The 6,216-nt window shown below is 42.9% G+C and overlaps 1 pseudogene; it reads right to left on the bottom strand.

The window, feature by feature from the left end:
* Window positions 1–3,667: 3,667 nt before the first annotated feature.
* LOC100356587 (vasculin-like protein 1 pseudogene) lies at window positions 3,668–4,514 on the bottom strand (annotated as a pseudogene).
* Window positions 4,515–6,216: the final 1,702 nt, after the last annotated feature.

The raw sequence follows: 6,216 nt of genomic DNA, 5'->3' as shown, positions 1-6,216 counted from the left end.
CCCCCCGCCGCTTTCCCCGCTTCCGCGGAGGAGCGGCATACCCCGGCTCTCTCGGGGGCTGCTCAGATGTTCCTGGTGCATGTTGTCTCTCTCTTCCTTTATAGTCCTCTTCCACCAATCCCAACTCTGCTACCCACACGCCGAGCACGCTGCTCTCCTCCAATCAGGAGCAGGATCAGCTCCTGCAGCTTATCAGTCAAACTGATGAGGCAGCTGCGTAGTTGTTTGCTCCTCCCCAACGCCATATTGTGGGAGAGCAGATGCATAGAACAAGTCTTAATTCCAATAACTTAGTCTAGTCTCAGTTGCTCCCCACATTCAGCTCCCAAATGCACACAATATGCACTGCTGTTCCTACCATGTTAAAGCTTAACTTTAAAGCATATATTAAGTGAAATTAATTAAGTAATTATTTACAAGGCAGAGACAGGTGCCTGACAATTTGGTGCAGGTTGTTAAACCACACCTTACTTTCCCAGCATCCCATAATGAAGACAGGCTGAACTCCCATTTGCTCTGCTTCTCATGCACCTCCCTGCTAATATACCTGAGATAGCAGAGAAAGATGCCCCAAGTGCTTTGGCCCCTGCCACTCACATGAGAGTCCTAGATGGACTGCAGGTTCCTGTCCTTGGCTTGGCCCAGCCTCAGTCTGTCTGTTTCTCTCTCTCTGTCAATCTGCCTTTCAAATATATAATAAATCTTAGAGTAATTCTGAACATTTTTATCAATTGTGATTATATCAGTCTTGTTTTACATTTGCTAGTAAGGTGGCCAAAAAGCACATATTTCAGATGAGGATAAATGTTAATCTTGTCACTTTGATCTTATTACTACTATTATATTAAATCCACTTTAATATAATAGACAAAAGTATGTTACTACAAGAAGTGTTATATATTAAAGTTTTGCTGTGACACTTTTTTAAAGATTTATTTATTTATTTATTTGAAAGTCAGAGTTACACAGAGAGAAGAGAGGCAGAGAGAGAGAGAGAGAGTCTTCCATCTGATGGTTCACTCCCCAGTTGGCCGCAACAGCCGTAGCTGTGTCTACCCAAAGCCAGGATCTAGGACCCTCTTCCAAGGCTCCCACGTAGGTGCAGTGGCCCAAGGACTTGGGCCATCTTCCACTGCTTTCCCACCATAGCAGAGAGCCCGATTGGAAGTGGTGCAGCGTGGTCTCAAACCAGCATCTATATGGGATGCCAGCACTGCAGGCTGTGGCTTCACCAGCTACACCACAGCTCCAGCCCCTCTGTTTCAATTTTTACTTCTGATAATTCACTTTACAGTTGCTTTCATTTCATTTCAATTATTTATTTATTTTTATTTCTTTTTAAAGAGTTAGAGAGAGGAGAGACAGAGATGTTCCATCATCCACTGATTAGTTTCCCAAATGGCCACAATGACCAGCATTATACCAGGCAGGAGCCATGTGTGTCTTCCAAGCCTCCCATATGGGTGGCAGGTGCCCAAGGACCTGGGTCATCTGCTGCTGCTTTCTCAGGCACATTAGCAGGGAGCTGGATTGGAAAAAGAGCAGTGAGGATACAAACTAGTCCTCATATGGGATGCAGGCATTGCAGAAGGTGGGTTGATCAGCTGAGCCACAATGCAGGCCCCGTTCAGTGTTTTAAGAAGTGCTTCTCTACCTTGAAGTTATGAACATCTTTTTTCTTTTCTTTTTTCAAAAGGTTTCGAAGTTCTGTCTTTGATAATTGAGCCCTTGATCCACCTGGAGCTGATTTTTATATATGGAGTAATCTATGGATCCTTTATTTTCATGTATGGATTATAATATGCTTTTTAAAATGATGAATACAATTGCATATATTTTATGTTGTACACCATGGTGCTTTGATAAATGCATACATTGTGGGATGGCAAAGTAAGGCTAATCAACACACTCATCATCACATATGGTTATTTCTTAATGATTAGCGGATTACCATATATTTAGCAATAATTTTATAAACCCAGAACATGTACAAAATATCCCCTTTTCTGCTAAAGAACAACACATATCATCTCCATATATTTAAGGGTCTGTTTCTGGGTTTTGTACTTCATTCCCTGATTCATTAAGAACAACGTCTATGCTGCTGGAATTATTAGAGTTTTGTTTTGTTTACTAATGTAAAATGTTTATTCCAAGTTAGTTATTTTATGCAGTAGCTTTACACCTCAACAGACTTATGATATCCACATCTTTTAAATCTGTGCATATGTTATCAAAATAATCTTAATCTTTGAAATCTCAGAAAAATCTATTTTACAATCTACACTGAATATAAAAGTTGCAAGAATAACACATTTCCTATAGCTAAATATTTTGCACTGAACACAAAAAGTAAATACAGAAACAAAAAAAAAAACTCACACATTCTTGGTTAAAAGCTAATGTTACTGAACAGGGCCAGGTCCCACCCCTCACCCGGGGCTTCTGTGGGAACAGGGTCATACCATGTAGAGGAAGAGAGACCTATCCACAAACCTCAGGTAGAAGGTTAGGGAAGGGACTGGACCAGCCAAAAGCAGAAGGGGTGGGGTCCTGAGGAGCTCAAAAGGCTTGAGAATGGGGCCACCTTGGGGAGGGGGAGTAGGCAGCCTAGGGAGTTGCTAGTGAGGGATCCAGCAGGGAAAGGACCCTGGGTCGTGGATCGTACAACATGGTTTTCTATAAAATTTGAAAACTTCCATCCTGCAAAAAAAAAGTAACCTGAGCAGCCAAAAATAAAATAAACTATAATACACAAATCATTAGCATTAATTGAATGCAATTATAACTTCAATAATCACTTTGTCATTGACGATGAATTAGTGAGCACAGGAGTAAGTGTCCCAGTACTGGTAGTAGAAGCTATTGCTGCAAACCAGTGTCTCCTCTACATGTCTACACTGTAGCTCCCACTTGTGCATTCCCCTGTATATACTGTATGTGTGTGTGTGTGCGTGTGTGTGTACACGCGCTCATATATTTTAAAAATCTTACCCACCACACAAACTTATTTCTACTAAGCAGTTAATATAGAAGAACAATAACAAAAGCTAAATAAGCCAATTGTTTTCTCTTTGGGTTAATGATTATTTCCCTTGTGCATGAAGAATTCAATAACAATGTAAGGAAAAGAACAATTTATTTTGTATAGACCTTAAACACACAACTCAAGTTTATTGGATCAGATGTCTGCTGTTTCACTGCTACTGGTTTTCGTGTCTGAGACCTCAAACCCTGTTTAACCAGTGCTTCCCCAAGGACAGACAGCCAGAACTGCAGCTCTGCAAGAAGCTATTCTTTCTGAAGTCATTTCTTTTCCACTGCTCTGTCTTCATGTTTGACCTCATCTTCTGTGAGGGGAAGGCAATTCTCATCATTTTCTGGACACTCCTGCCATCCCATCACTTTCAGTAATCAATGCTCTGCTTCTGGAGAGTGTGAGAGGACCTCCCCATTCTTCCTCTTTTGGGAGAGAAAGACCTTTGTAATGAGAGCCTTTCTCTCCATTTTTCTTTGGTTTGGCTGTGCTGTCATCCTCCAAATCCTCAGGTTTGTCAGACACTGTTCCCTTCCTGTCAATTGGAGAGGTGGAGTTGGAGAGATTGTCTTTGGGAGAATGTAGAATTGCACCACACCCAGTATCGCCAGCTTAGTAATGGAGCTATTACTAAGTAATAGTAAAATTAGTAAAAGCAGTAAAAGCAGACACCCAGATACAGGAAAGGGATCCCGATTTGTGTTCCATTCTGTTAGCTTTCTATGAATTGGGCTGGGAAGGAGATGGTGCAGGCTTGGGAACCAGGTTCTTAATGACACTGGGAACCATGGTTGATGCTTTGTTCCCATTTGCATTGGTGAGATCCTGGTGAGGTGAATGCAACACAGAAGACAGCAGCAAGATCTTCTTTGGAAATATTTTTGGTGACTGACATCTTGGAAGGTCGCTTGGCATTAGATGGGTTTCCCCACACTACAGAAATGATCCCAATAGGTCTGCATGGCTTATTCTGTTTGCCACTTTTTGAATTAAAAGAAGAAACATCTTTCTCTTCAAATTACAAATTTTTCCACCTTGTCTTCTTTCTTTTCTTCCCTGGTCTCCCTAGGAGACTTTTCTTGAAAGGCAGTCTTTTGTGGAGTGGGGGCTGCCATTCCAGTGTCTATGCTTCCCTGTGCCACATCCACTGTGCTGGCTCAAGTCATCCTGATGACCTCAGGAAGAGCCACGCCCACCAGATATGTTCCCTTTGATTCCAGTATGTGCTCCTTTAGAGACACCAGAATCCACAGAAACATGGTGGAATAGGAAGGAGTGGTGCCAGGAATTTCCTGTACTTCCAGGGGGGTCCATTGTTTAAAAAAATCAGAGAAATTGTTCCACAATGGCTTACTCCAAATCTGCTTTCTCCCAGGGTAAGATGCTCTCTGGGTTTTTCGAAGGTGGCTGTAGGTGACTTGGCTGGTTGTGGTGTTGAGAAATTTAGGCAAGCAGGAGCAAAGTCATGCTTTGCCATTTAGATCCAGTGTCTCTTTTTAGCAAGGTGAGGCTTCCAACATCATGGACAGGATCCCAGAGTTTAACCTCTGTTACCCTGCCAGCTGGATCTCCCATGAGATTTTCTTTCGAAATGGTGTGTAAGTAGCCTGGCCAGCTGCATGCCTTGTGATGAAGCACAGAAAAAGCTAGGCTCCACGTGAATCATTCTCTCAGCCTTTTCCATTGCTCATCTTAAACTATCTAGTTTCAGACTCATTTCCAAAAAGGAGGAAGCAGGAAGGGAAGCAAGGGAATATTTCTAAAAAGAGGGGAAGGGAAAAGAGCTATGTCTACATCAACTTTTTGGGGTAAAGGCACTATGATGTTGCTTGAATAGATAATACATGGACATTTGCACAGTGAGTGCAAACACTGCTTATAGGAAAGTCATAGCTAGAAATACAGGTAGGCTTATATGGGGGCAAATACTATCATCAAGGTGCTAATTCAAAACTACAGTATTAAAGTACCATAAAAGATCTCAGTAGTCAGGGGGCAGAGCCAAGATGGCGGAATAGTGAGGGCGCGCACCGATAGTCCAGGAAAATTTAGTTTAATAAAAGGGGAGTTACGGTAGCCACAGAAAAAAGAACCAGGAAAATATTGCAGGGGAAACCCTTCTGGATGGAGTGGCCGTGAATCAGAGAACCTACTGGGAGAACAAGGTCGCCCACCGCGCGGAAGCCAAGCCGCGGGACCGAGCCGCGGAAGCCCCAGGGTCTGCGCGCCAGTGCTCGAAGGGGAGTGCATGCCACACAGACAACAGCGGGGAGACTTGGGACGCTCAGGGCTCTGAGTCCACACATCGGCGCTGGAAGGGGAGGTGAGCTCAATAACCCGAGACATTGGTGGGGAAACGGGGGTCAGAATCTAGAGGGGGGCCGGAAAGTGCAGCAAACTCACTACCGGAAAGAAGGGAAAAAAAAGCTTCGGGGTTTCTCTTCCCCCTAACCTTGCAAAGGTTACAAGGCTGCAAGGCTTGAAGAATTCCCAAGAGACAAAGAGCAGGCCTCCTCTCTGGATTTACATATCAATGGGGGAGAGCTAAGGAACTGAGTCACTACAATTCAGTAGCCTAGGCAACCCAGTGGGAGTCCAGAGGAGCCAAAGACTGGAAGCGAAATACCATCAATTCTGCACAGCCATGCCATGCGGTGTTACTTACCCCCTGAATAAATAAAATACATAAATAAATAAAAAGAGAGAGATTTACCACGCATAACCTGAGGGTGTCACCTTTGCACACCCTTAACCAGGAAGAACCAGGCAGAGCTCTCAGGCCGCACCCATCTCAAGCCTCCAAGGCTCCTCCAACAGCAGGCAGTCCACTTAACACAGACATAGTATAATTAAAAAAAAAAAAACACCTCACAGTGAGGGAAACAGAATTAAACATGCCAAGCAATAAACACAGAAATCGAGGGAACAAGATCAACGATGACACTATGATGCCTCCAAATAAGCAAAACACCCCAAGCCAAGAGTATGAAGATGATGAGATAGAAGAAATGCAAGATACGGATTTCAAAAAATTTATGATAAGAACATTTAGAAGTTTTCAAAAGCAAATCCTTGAACTACAGAAATCCTTAATGGACAAGATTGAAAATCTCTCTCATGAAAATGAAATTTTAAGGAAGAGTCAAAATGAAACTCAGAAACTAGTAGAACAGGAAAGT

The sequence above is a fragment of the Oryctolagus cuniculus genome, chromosome X (assembly GCF_964237555.1).
Source record: "Oryctolagus cuniculus chromosome X, mOryCun1.1, whole genome shotgun sequence".
NCBI lineage: Eukaryota > Metazoa > Chordata > Mammalia > Lagomorpha > Leporidae > Oryctolagus > Oryctolagus cuniculus.
This window is presented reverse-complemented; position numbering and strand designations above follow the sequence as displayed.